Genomic DNA, 13,151 nt, shown 5'->3' on the forward strand with positions numbered 1-13,151 from the left:
ACGATGGAGAAAAGAAACAACTTTGTAATGTAAGTGACGTTAATCTGAAACAGAAAAAGAATTGACTTTTAAATGTCAAGTCCAAGGTCAAGGAAAGGAATTTTTGCTGTTAAGTTTCTGTTGCAGAATACACATTTTTATATCCCAAGCTTTACTTAGTCTTTTTCTGGGGGGCGGGAGGAGGGGGTCAACGTAGCTTTGGAAAGACCTGGTGAAGGAAGGTCATGGCTAATATCTCTCCTCCACTCAAGTTCATCTTGTGAAGTTCTCCCAGAGGTCAGTAGCTAAGCTTCTGCTAAACGTTCTCAGTCTTAGTTTCCTGATGGTTCCCTGACTCCAACATCTTTTTCCCAATACTTCTTTTGTAATCCACATTTTATTTATGCAACAATTGCAAAATTTTCCCCAGGGGGTCATAAGGATATTATCAAAAGTACCTCAGAGTTCCTGAACTGATAAGTTAACATTTAAACTGTTTAGAAGGCTGCAATTGCCTTTTTTCCTCCCTCCTTTCCCATTTTAAAATGTCAAAGGCTTCCTGACATGCTTTGGCCATGGAAATGGAACATATTTTCTCATTAGGTTAATTAATGGCTCTGCTTGGGTGGCATAATTTGGTGTAAGTTTCCTTTTAGAATTCTGTCATAACTAAAAAGGATCTTATTTTTGTTATGTTTCGTGGTGTCTTTAAATTTTTATGGCTTCTACTTTGTTTAGTCTGTGTGTAATCCTTCTTTTGAAACCTAATGTCCTAGAAAATTTACAGTTTTCTCTCAAAACTGGCACTTTTTACATTTTACAGTGATTCCTGTTTCTTTAGTTCTCACTAGAACTTCATTTAAGTCCTTAAGGTGTAATTCGCAGCTCAGGGAATTTATGATTACATCGTCAAAGTAAACTCCCCAAGTGCAATATATTAAAGCTGACAAGATGCTGTTCATTAATCTTTGAAATATAGCCAGGTGTGATGCACTGAAGTGAGGCTTCCAGCTAGCAACAGCTGAAGAAGTCCAATCCGCTGGAGAGGATTCCTTCCCCTTCGCTGCCAAAGCTGCCTGGGTGGGGACAGAGAGAGCCAAAGACTTTCCTTTGCCAACCATGGTGTTCCCTGTTTCTGCTGGTACTCTTACAGCTCTGCAGCGTCTCATCTTTCCACACACTCATTCGCTCAAATATTTATTGAGCGCCTACTGCATGCCAGACCCCAGGTGGGCCTGGAAAGACAATAGTGGCTAAACAGAGACAGTCCCATCCTTCACGGGGCTTAAAACTTGTCTAAGTTCTGAACAGAGGCCTGAAGACTCTTTTACCCAAGACCACCAAACCTATGGTACAAACTGCATTGCCTGGATTGGAGGCATCTCTTCTCTGCCTAGATGTAGCTTTGATGCTCTCTGACTCCCATTATCTGTGGGTGAGACTGCAGGACAGCTTGCTGAGCTCATGGCTGGAGGTTGGTCAATGGAACCATCAAAGTGGAGCAGGCAAATTTGTCTTGGGGCAACCAGTGCTGGATCAGAAAAGCAAAGTTCAGTTAGTCATGTGTGACACTGCCTCTAGAGCAATGTGGAAAATTCAAATGAAAGGTAGGATCTCTTAAAGCCATGTGTGTCCTTCCTAGGACTCTGTTTACCAGCATACAGTGACAAGATAATGCTATGTGGAATCCTGGAAGAAAAAGGAGGACATGAATGAAGAGGCAAGTGAAAACTGTACAACGTGTAGAATTTCATTGACAGCAATATGTCAATATCAGTGTCTTAGACTGACAAACGTACCATGTATTGTGGATGTTAACACTGGCAAAACAGGTGAGCGTGATTTAGTTCTATACTATCATGACAACTTTTCTATGATTCTCAAGCTACTCCAAAATTTTAAAAAAATTATTTAAAAATGCTTATAAAATAGGATCCATGGAATGAATGATAAAAGCTACAAAAATATAACAAAAGTACGTAGTAGGCATGGGAAAAGTATATATAGCCTCATGATAAGGCACAAATATTTCTTGAATCTAGGGAAAAATAGAACAAGAAACTCAAAGCTCAGAAACTTGTACTCCACTAATGACAATATCCTTACTGGAGTTTTCTTTGTCTCTTCCATGCTATTTGAAGTTTGTCTCATTGGTTTTGAGGTTTTAAGGTTCCCTTAAGGTAGAAAGAAAGATGTATATAAAAGAACAATTGTCACAAGTTAAAGAGGCAAAATACCTGTCATTTTATTTTTTAATTCTATGAATGCACTCCTTCTTTAAATCATTTCTTCCTTTTCAAATTCACGTACATTTGCGCACACACAAACTCTGGGTCAAGGCTGAAACACAGCTAACTTCCTATCTGCACACTTGCTCTTTGTTTTCCTAGCCATGTAGAAACTTCTTTTTAAGTAACACATGAGTACTTATGTGTCCAGATTAAAGATATTCCTGGCTTAGCGTTACATTCAAGAAGACTTTGACTGGCAGCATCCAGTAAGTGATTCTTGTTTTGTTAGACTCGTTACACTGTGGGGTAGTTACACAAGGCATGCAGTACACACACACCCATCTAAATCTTTTCAGGGAAAATTTTTGTTTCAAAATAGAAATGGTGGTGATGAAAGCAATATTTTTTTAGCTAGCTGCATGCTTGAAAAGATAATGGTTTTGTAAACCAAGTGTAAACCTCTGAGCAAACGGCTGGCTGCCATAAGGGAGTTCCTCAAAGAGCAGAATGAGCTTTTCAACATCCAAATGGTGCCTTGTTTAAGATGAAAATTTATCCTCATCTAGGGAAATGGATCAGAGAATTAGAATAGTAGAGCTGGGAGGATTCTTAGAGACCAACTAAGATAATTTTATTTTATTAGAGATGAGAAAAAAAACTGAGGCTTGGGGCTTGTGCCTTATCCAAGGCTCTACTGACTAAGCTAAGCACAAAACCACGTGCCAGATGCCAGACCTGATGTCTCCTCCTTGAACCACACTGGCCACCTCCTACTTACTACCCAAGTCCTGAAGATTTTAATGTGAAAACACAAAATGTTTGCTTTATGTTCCATACCTTCTTTAATTTAGATAAAATAACGTGGGAAGCAACTGGGAAATACCACATGCATGTCTTTTGTAATTCTTACTACCAGTTATTAACATTACTGTCTAGGGGCTGTAAGAGAGATGCCCACATATTTCTGTCTACACTGGACAGGAAGGCCATTTTTCACACGACAGCAACTGTCGTGGGTTCCTTCCTTTCCGGTTCCATTGCTTTCTCCAGAGGTCCCCTGTTCTCTTCAAGAATCTACTTTTTAAAATTCTTTTCCTTCTCTGGGACTTTCACTCTTTTTTTAAAATATATATAAACCAACAAAGAAGACTCACTGAAGAACAGAGTCCAGGTTTCTAGAAAGGCCCTGCAAATAGGAAGTGAAACCACATCACACCATGCATCAGCCAAAAGTAATAAACCTAGCCAGCCTCAGCACCCTCTTGACTTCGTCAGCAACTAACGCTCCTCATTTCTCCCTTCCCTTGTAAAGGAAAAGGAAAAAAAAAAAAAAAAATGCCGGGCAAAGAATGCCAGGCAAATCAAACCATGGGAAAAATAACACCTTCAAACTCAAGGCAAAATTCTCATTTCCAGTCCTTGCTACAGATGGCCCATCCGGTATGTTTGGCTGCAAGTTGTACTCTTGGAACACGATGCAGAACACAGGTTACAGAGAAGATGTTGACCAAAGATGATTTGTGAACTTTTAATTCATAGTTGTGAAGCCTGAGAAATTTCACTATGGTTTAGGATTATGCAATAATCAAAACATCCGTATAAGGGATATTTCCCCTACAGCTTTTAGAAATATATCTTCTGGCTTCCCACAAATTGTTTTTTACTTCCCAATTCAGTCAGTATGCACTTATCATTAATTGATAGGGGGAAAAAATGGAACACCAGCATTCCAGTATTTGTCCCAGGAAGAAATGGCTGTGGGTGTGTAACAAGTCTAGACTGGAAAGGCCCTTCTTGATTGTTTTCTGTATTTGTATTTCAACTTGACTCTACCTGTGTCCTCTCTTCCAAATCAGTTGGAGATTACTAAGGACAAGTAGAAAAGCCTACCTTCTTAATATTGGCTTACATCTAACTAGTCAACCAAGAGTAGTAATTGAGAGAAGGGAAAAAAAAAAAATGCTCATTATGGAACATTCTTCCTGAAACCAAGACTTGGATGGAAGCCAAGAAACTTGAGTTTTTATTCCTGCTCTGCCATGAACTCACTGTGTCATCTCCAGTCTCTCAAACTCCTTCTGGCCTCCAACATACTTTCCTAATAATATGCGTAGAATCTTCCAGCTTTAACATTCTGATTTTATTATCCTGAAATTGGATTTCTATCAAATAAGCAGGAGTACATTATTATTTCCAAAAATGGCTGTCACATGCATGGAGAAAGGCACATGCTTGTATCTCAAGAGATGAGAATTAATGTGGGGGGGGGGCTCTATGACTAAGGAGGAAAAAAGTCTTCCTGATAGAACAGTACTCAAGTTTCTAATGGGTTCCATTCATAATATTGTCATTTTCTTCCTTTTTTTTTTCCTCTTTTTGGTAGCATTGGGATTTGAAGTAAGGGTCTCCCACTTGCTAGATAGGTACTTTACCTCTTGAGCCATGCTCCGGCCCTTTTTTTGTTTAAGTTTATTTTTCAAATAGGGTCTTGTGCTTTTGCCTAAGGCTGGCAATTTTCCTACCTATGCCTCCTACCTAAGATGGGGTTATAGCACCTGGCCCTTCACAACACTGTGTTTTACTGCTGCCTTCTCTGCTCAGGGTTTCTTCTAGGAAACAGTGCAATCAGCAGAAAAATCAAATGCATCCCAGGAACCTTTGTCTACAATGATTCAGAATTAACCAAGAAGACATTTTGGAAGCATTGTTTCACAGTTAATGATTCTTTTGAAACTAGTTCTTTTATGAGCTATGGAAGGAAGGTGCTAGCAAGCAAAGAGACCCATGCTCTGCATCTGAGTGAATGCTCCCATTTACACCTGCTCAGTGACTCATCTGATCACAGCATGGAATGACAGATGTCACGCTCCCCTTCTTACAGAGGTAGAAAATCAAGGCACAAAGGCATTTAAGAATGTGCCCAAACTCACATACATAGTAAATGTTGGGACAAATTTAAATCAAATGTATTAATTCCAAAACCTTTCCTCTGCAACGTGAGTTTATTTAGACAGTGTTGTGCCTCTTACAAAAGACAGCCTACTAATAGTTTCTCAGTTATGTTTCCTTTCTCCAAAGTGCTTAGAGTAACATAATTGTGACACTTTACTTAAAACTGTTAAGCACAAACTATTGGATTTGGTGACTGCTAACATAAAATTCAAACAAGAAAGAAAAGAATATTCTTAGTTGATATGTGAACTCAATTATCATCTTCCTTGTGGAAAAGACCACCAATGATTTAAAAGTCACCAAAGACATTATGCATCCGCCTGAGAGACTTCCCATTGGTCACTCTTTTCCAGTAACATTCCTGACACATTCTGGTTTCAGCCCAGATGCTTTCAGGGGCAAAAGTAGCAGGAAGGAGAGGCAGTGTTGGCAGGGCAGTGGATCAAAGTCATGCAGTATATGATAAACATTATATGAATATAATATATAATATGGTTCAAGCCCCAGCAAAGTGAAAATCTGAGACACCCCTCTCTCCCATGGCTTTATTTTCAGTCATGAGAAGGTTTTTGAAATTTCCTGGCTGGAAATAAACTCCTCAAATATCCCCTCATGCCATCCCTTCTCCACATAAACACATGATTTACTTCTCTCTACCATACTCTTTCTGGCAAAACCAGAGGCAGAAGCTGTAAGGGTTAGAGGCAGGAGGAGCTTTCAGGTGTCCTGCTCCAAGGAATTAGAACAGCTCAGGTTTCAAGTCACCACCATTCACCAATTTATCCATTCTGTGCCCATCACTCACCCTGACAGGCACACCTTGCACTTTGGGCTGTCTTCATAGGAGGTTTATAAATAAGATCACCTGTCTGAGAAGCTCAGCCACTCACAGGAGTGGCTGAGGAGACAATAGGTTATCTTTGGGAAGTTTCAGCACCTGAACTTTTCCAATAGCTGTATCTGTACTATATAAGCTTTTGTGAGATTTTGTGTTGAAAGAGAGAAACAGGTTCCTTGTCTTTGCATTGGAAACAAGTCTGCAAACCTGCCACATTCTACAGCAAGTGAACCAAAGGTAAACATTTAATAGTACTTGGAACTCTACCCCTTCTCCATTAAGGGAGGTTAAAACATGTTGGTTAAATGAAAAATTTGGCTGAAACTAGATTCTTCTCCAAACACAAAAGAAGATTATAATTTCAAGTGTTTTCCTCCTTGGATTTAACCAAGAATATTAAGTAGTGGTACCAAAGTGCCAGAGTAGCAAACTAAAGTAAAGACCACCCATCAACTTAATTCCAAAGGATTATTTCATGTAACTCAAGCTCCATTTACCAGGGAATGAGTGATGCTATTCACAACTGCCCATAACAAAAATGAAAAGAGTTTATGACAATTTGACCTTTTCATTTTTCACCGGTTTATTTTCAGATAGCTGGGAAAATATTTTCCACTTATATTTGATGACATGACTTCAAAAGCATTTTGCCTAATCTCTCAATTAGCCAAGATCAAATGCCACTCACATTGAATCATGAGCCAAAAAGGCCATTATTCAATAATGAAAATTTAGCAAAACGTAATTTGGACCCAATGATTCACAAGATACTAATAATTCATAGAAGCCATTGACTCCTATATTTGTAGTATTTGCCCTATTTTAATACCATTTCTTTTATTTCTTTTTAAGCATTCTCATTCCATTCAGGCCCAAACACTCCCCAACCATCTCACAACAGCATCAGTGTTCCTTCTCCTTTCTTGCCATTTTGGATGGAAATGAAGGATTCCATCCTTTGTCAATTCAAAGTCTAGCCCACACTCCAATTTGCTCCTGAAAATGAGAAACCACAGATGTTTCAAAGATCTGTGATGAAAATCATTTCTGCAATGGAGATATGATGCCAGAAATGAAAGCATAGTCTTGATTTCCAGGCATTGTTGCCTGGGAAAATAAATTGAAATATGGGGAGGAATGTGGCACAAAGTAATCACTGAGACTCAGAGGCACAAGAAAGTTCAACTCCTCGACCTGCATGAAATGTTGACAATTCTAACTCTCTGTTCCAAGAGGACTTTCTGGGACAAATTTGTAACATTGCTTAAAAGTCCTGCCACCTAGTGGAAGAAGTAAATAAACTAGACCTCAGTTAACCTACAGATGAAGAGACCCTGACCAAAACAGCTCCTCTATCAACAAGACTTCTGCAAAATTGTACTGAGTTAGTTTTAGAAATGAATTGTATGAAGTGTCAGGATTAATTAAAAGAGGTCATTTTACTTTTCCTTGTTCAAGTGCATCACATTCAGAACAGGAAAGACTTCATTCTAAGCCCTGAGAACCATGGATAGAATCCACAAATAGCTTATGGTAGTCGGTCTGTTAATCTGCTTTGGTTGACAGTTTTCAAAATGGATTCCTCAGAGTTAAGAAATAAACCAAGTTCATACCAGTTTCCCCCTGGTGAAGGGAACTTAACTAGGTACTTAATCTTCCAAAGGCTCAGCAGGAGGACTCTTTATAAAAGGGATTTCTTTAGTTGCCTAAGGGAAAATATCCTGCTTGAACAGGAAGGTTGATCCTTAAGGGCCAGACCTCACAGATAGCCACTAAGTTTCTGAAAAATTTCCTAATGAGTCAGGCTGAGAAGGAGATCCCAGAAAGGCTTTAAGCAAAGTTCTATTCTTGAGTAAGATCTACAATGTATGCTTGGTCCTAATGATCCAAAGCAGATGTGTATGACAGCAAACAGTTTGTTTGTGGCCTGAAGAAGTGGACTAGCCTCCCTGCCTACCTGGACAAGGACTGTGATGGACAAGATCAGGAATAATGTGAGACGACTGCACACCAAAGATGGACATGTAAGACCAGTAAACAAGCTGACCACATGAGAAAGATTATTTTAGATTCTTCTTTGTCCATGGGTAAATGCACATGGTGTAGGTGAATGCCTATTGTCTCACTCTAAAAGTATTCTGGTAGAAAATTACAATTCTAGAATCTCCTAGATGTATCTTCAATTCCATCTCCTTTCTCTGGGTAAATGATCTACTGTGTAAATGGTCTACAGATGAACATGTGTGAAGTTTAAATTAATATGTATAAAAAATTTGAAAGGAGTTAGGAAAGACAATATTACCACTCAATATTCAAGAATTCTCCCCTGTGCCTTTATCCAAACTTTCCATTATTTGTTCTGTTCTTTATAACAAACACCATTGTTTACAGATCCAGATTTGATTTCACAAAGAATTTATTTCACAATTTAAGGCCAAAGTGCTTTTCATAATTTCATTATTAGTATTGCTACATTCAGGAAGGATTTTTCCATCACTCTTACAGAATGATAATTTTCTAAAAGTTTTTAAAACAATGGAACCTTTAAAACTGGTTTAAAAGAAAAGAGCTACACTATTTCCAAAGAATGTGAAATAAATGTTTAACAAAGAATAACTATTCTTCATCATTTTATCAGTCATTCCTAATGATTATTATAACAGCTCCTATAGCTGTTCTGAAGGAAATAAGTGAGAAAGAAATAGATGGACCCGAGACACTATAAGAAGTACTAAAGGGAGTCCTTTAGGTGAAATTAAAGTCCACTATACAGTAACAAATACACATGAAGGAAAAATGCTCCCTCATAAAGGTAATGACACAGGTAAAAGACATAAAAAATGAATTTTTGCTTGTAATATTTTTCTCCTGATTTAAAAGACAACAACATGAACCATGATTTTAAATCTGTGTTGACAGGTACACAGTATACAAAGATATACTTTGTATGAAAATAACACAGCAGAGAGGAAACAGTTCTATAAGAGTAAAAATTTTATGTACTATTGAAATTAAATTGGTATTATTCTGAACTGGATTGTTGCACTTTAGTGATTCTCCAAGAAAATCACAAGAATATATTAAAAATATATTTAGTTAAAAAAGTGACAGAGGAATTAAAGGTACATTAGAAAATATTTATTTGGTGCAAAAGAAAGCAGGAGGAGGAAGAGAGGGAAGAAAGACTAAGACATATAAGAAACATATAGCAAAGTGTTGGCATAAATTATTAGTGCTTACATTAAGCATAAATGGATTAAACACCCAGTTACAGCACAGAAATTGCAAGCATAGATTTTGTGTGTGAGTGTGTGTGTGTGTGTGTGGTGCTAGGGATCAAATCCAGGGCCTTGGGCTTTCTAGGCAAGTGCTCTACCACTCAGCTGCATGCTCAACCCAAGCATAGATGTTTTTTAATGCAATAATACACTATGTATAAAAGACACACTTAAGATTCAAGATGCAACTTGGTTAAAAATAAAAGAAGCAAAAATATCATTCAAATTTAGCCAAAGGAGAGTCAGAATGGCTATCTAATGTCCGCCAAAATATAGTAGAAAATGAAATTGTCACCAGAGACGAAGAAGGACATTTTATGAAAATAAAAGGATCAATCAATCAGGAAAATACAACAGTTATAAACATATATACACCTATATATGCTCTTTAGCACCAAAGTCCATGGAGCAACACCTGTGGGGATTAAGGAGAGAAACAGACATCTCAACAATGGGAATTCAATGCTCCACTTTCAATACTAGAGCAACCAGACAAAAGACTGACAATGAAACCATTAAACAATATGATAAGCCAATTATAGCTAACAAAGACCTATTGAACATGTCATCCAATATCAGCAAAATATACAGTCTTCTCAAGTGTACACAAAACATTCCTCATGTTAGATAATATGTTTAGACATAAAACAAGTTCAATAAATTTAAAAGGACTGAACTCATACAAAGTATGATCTCCAATAACTACAGAATGAAATTAGAAATTAGTAACAGAAGAAATTTTAAGACTTGGCTGATACACAAAAATTAAGCAACACATTCCTTAAAAAAAAAAAAGCAATGCTTTAAGGAAGAAATCCTAGGAAAAATTTAAATGCTTTGAAATGAATGAAAGTAAAATATGAAACTATATCATATAAAACTATACAAAATATATATGATACAACTAAAACAATTCACAAGGGGAAATTTGTAGCTCTAAATAACTATATTAAATAAATAGCCCCATCTTCCACCTTAAGAAACTAGAGCAAAATAAGAGCTGACTAAACCCAAAGACAGCAGGAAGATACAGCTGGACACAGTGTCTTCATACCTCTAATCCCAGCTACTCAGGAGGCAGATGTAGGAAGATTGTGGTCCAAAGGCCAGCTTGAGTGAAAAGCATGAGACCTAAATAAAAACCTAAGTAAAACAGAGCTGGAGGCATGGTTCAAGTTGTACAGCACCTGCCTAATACGCACAAGGCCTTGAGTTCAACCCCCACTCCCCCATACTGAAAGAAAAGAAAAGAAAAGGGAGAAAGGAAGAAAGGAAGGAAGGGATGGGGAGTAGGAAGGAAAAAGTAATAAAGATAAAACCAGAAATAAATGAAGAAAATAATATTAAAAAGTGAGAAAATTAACTAATAATAGTAAAATTAATTTAATAAAGTTAATAAGACTGATTAAGAAAAAACAAGAGGACTCAAGTTATTATAATAAAAAGGAGATATTACTCCTTTTATTGAATTAAAATGATTTATAAGAGAATCCTATGAACAATTACATATGCCAACAAATTAGATAAACTAGATGAAATTAACAAATTCCTAGAAAAATAATGTCAAACTGACCTGAGAGAATATAAAACTGGAATAGGTTTATAGATTTTTTTTAGATATTGAGTTAATAATCACAAACATTCCACCAAAAAATAAATCCCAGGACAATGTTGACATAAAGTAACAACTCCGCTTTGAGGAAAATAAGAAAATAGCTTGTTCTGAATCAAATATGAGTAACCAGGGCCTCAGGACATGAATCCAAACTACCCCAAATGACATATTCCACCATGAAGAGGTTATGTGAACTTTTATAGTCATAGAGTAAAAGAAAGTCATGAATCAATGTATTACAAAATACATTGGTAGGGTCAACAAGTAGGCTGTCTATAGAAGGGCAGAGAATTTCTTCTGCAAGATTCAGACGTTATCATAGTCCTAGCTTTATAGCTGGTAGAGGATAGTGGTCTGTCAGGCTTAGCAATATCTCCCAAGAGTTTTCAGGATAATGCTAGGTTAGATACAAAGATAAACTTGATCTTGAAAGGGGCTAAAGACATCCCAAGAAAACACTGGCCCATGATGTCACAGCATTTCATCTGTCCACAATCACAATGTTTTAGTTCACCAACATCCGTCTGAGTTGTGGCTTTTCAGAGAACTTCAGTTCACAATAACGTGATTTCAGTGATAAATTGTACCAAATCTTAAAGAGTAAACATCAATCCTTCACAAAGTCTTCCAAAATTATTAGGATACTTTTTAAAAATTATCCCATAAAGCCAGTATTACTCAGATACCAAAACCAAACCAAGACATCGTAAGAAAACTATAGACCAGTATCCCTTTTTGATATAGAGGCAAAAATCCTCAACCAAATACTAATGAACTGAATCTAGCATGTATGAAAAGTATACTGTCTGCTCATGGTAAATTATTAATCTCAGGAAAGCAAGTTTGGCTTAATATATGCAAATCAATTGATACAATGCACTATATTAACAGAAAAAGTTTTTTAAAAAACACACATGATCATCCCAGTAGACACTGTGATGGTTAATTTTACATGTCAACTGTAGTGGACTACGGGTGCTTAGGTTAAACATTGTCTCTGGTGTGTCTGTGCAGTTCTTCTCATATGAAATTCAGCACTTGAAGCAATGTGTTCAGTTAAGGGGACTACTCTCCACAGTGTAGTTGGGAGCATCCAGTCAACTAAGGGTCTGGATAGAACAAAAGGAATTGGAAGAATGAATTTCCCCTGCCCTGTTATCCCTGGTTCTTTGCATCCCCTTTGCTCCCACTTATAGACTGAGATCTGTGTTATCAACAACTGGTTCTCAGGCCCTTGGACCTTAAGTTACATCTCCAGCTCTGCAGTTTACAGATAGCAGATAGTGGGATTTCTCAGCCTCCACAATCATAGGCACTAATTTGCCTATTAAGAGGAAAGAATACTCTTTTCAACAAATGGTGCTCTGACAGCTATATAGACACACACCAAAGGATGGCTTTCTCTATCATACCATATACAAAGGTAAACCCAAAACTAATTGAAAACTAAAATGTAAGAGCTCAAGTTACAAAAATTCTTAGAAGAAAACATCAGGGGGAAACCCTATTCTTGGATAAGGCAATGGTTTATCAGCCATGACACAAAAAGCACAAGCAACCCTTTTCCCCTTCAAAAATGAGAGTCTTCACTTCATCAAAATTAAAACTCTGTGTTCCAAAGGATATTATCAAGAAAGTGAAAAGGCAGCAAACAGAATGGGAAAAAATTTTTTTTCAGCTCATAGATCTCATAAGAGTCTGGCATCCAGAGTATTTAAAGAACACTTACCACTAAATGTTAGAAATAAATAAATAAATAATCCCAATTTTAAGGCAAGCATAAGATTTGAATAAGTGTTTCCCTAAAGACAGCATGTACCCAAATGTTTACAGCACCACTATTCATATTAGCCAAAAAATGGAAGCAACCAAAATATCCATCAACTGATGAGAGAATAAACAAATGTGGTATATCCATTCAATGGAATATTAATCAGTCATAATGTTAACCAGGCTTGCACTGAGTGGATGAACCTTGAAAACATTAAGCTACATTAAAACAGCCACATATGCTTCCATTTATATGAAACATTCAGAACATGCAAGTGTATGGAAAGAGTGAGTTTAGTGACAGAGGGAAAGGGGAGCATGGTAAATGACTGCTTATAGGCATGTGGATTTTTTCTAGTATGATGAAAATGTTCTGGAATTAGATGGTGATGTTTTCCCAACCTTGTGAATACACTACCTTCCACCAAGTTGTATTCTTTAAGCAGAAGAAGTTTGAGGTACATAAACTGTATCTCAATAAAAGAAAT

This window comes from Castor canadensis, chromosome 9 (genome assembly GCF_047511655.1).
Source record: "Castor canadensis chromosome 9, mCasCan1.hap1v2, whole genome shotgun sequence".
Taxonomy (NCBI): domain Eukaryota; kingdom Metazoa; phylum Chordata; class Mammalia; order Rodentia; family Castoridae; genus Castor; species Castor canadensis.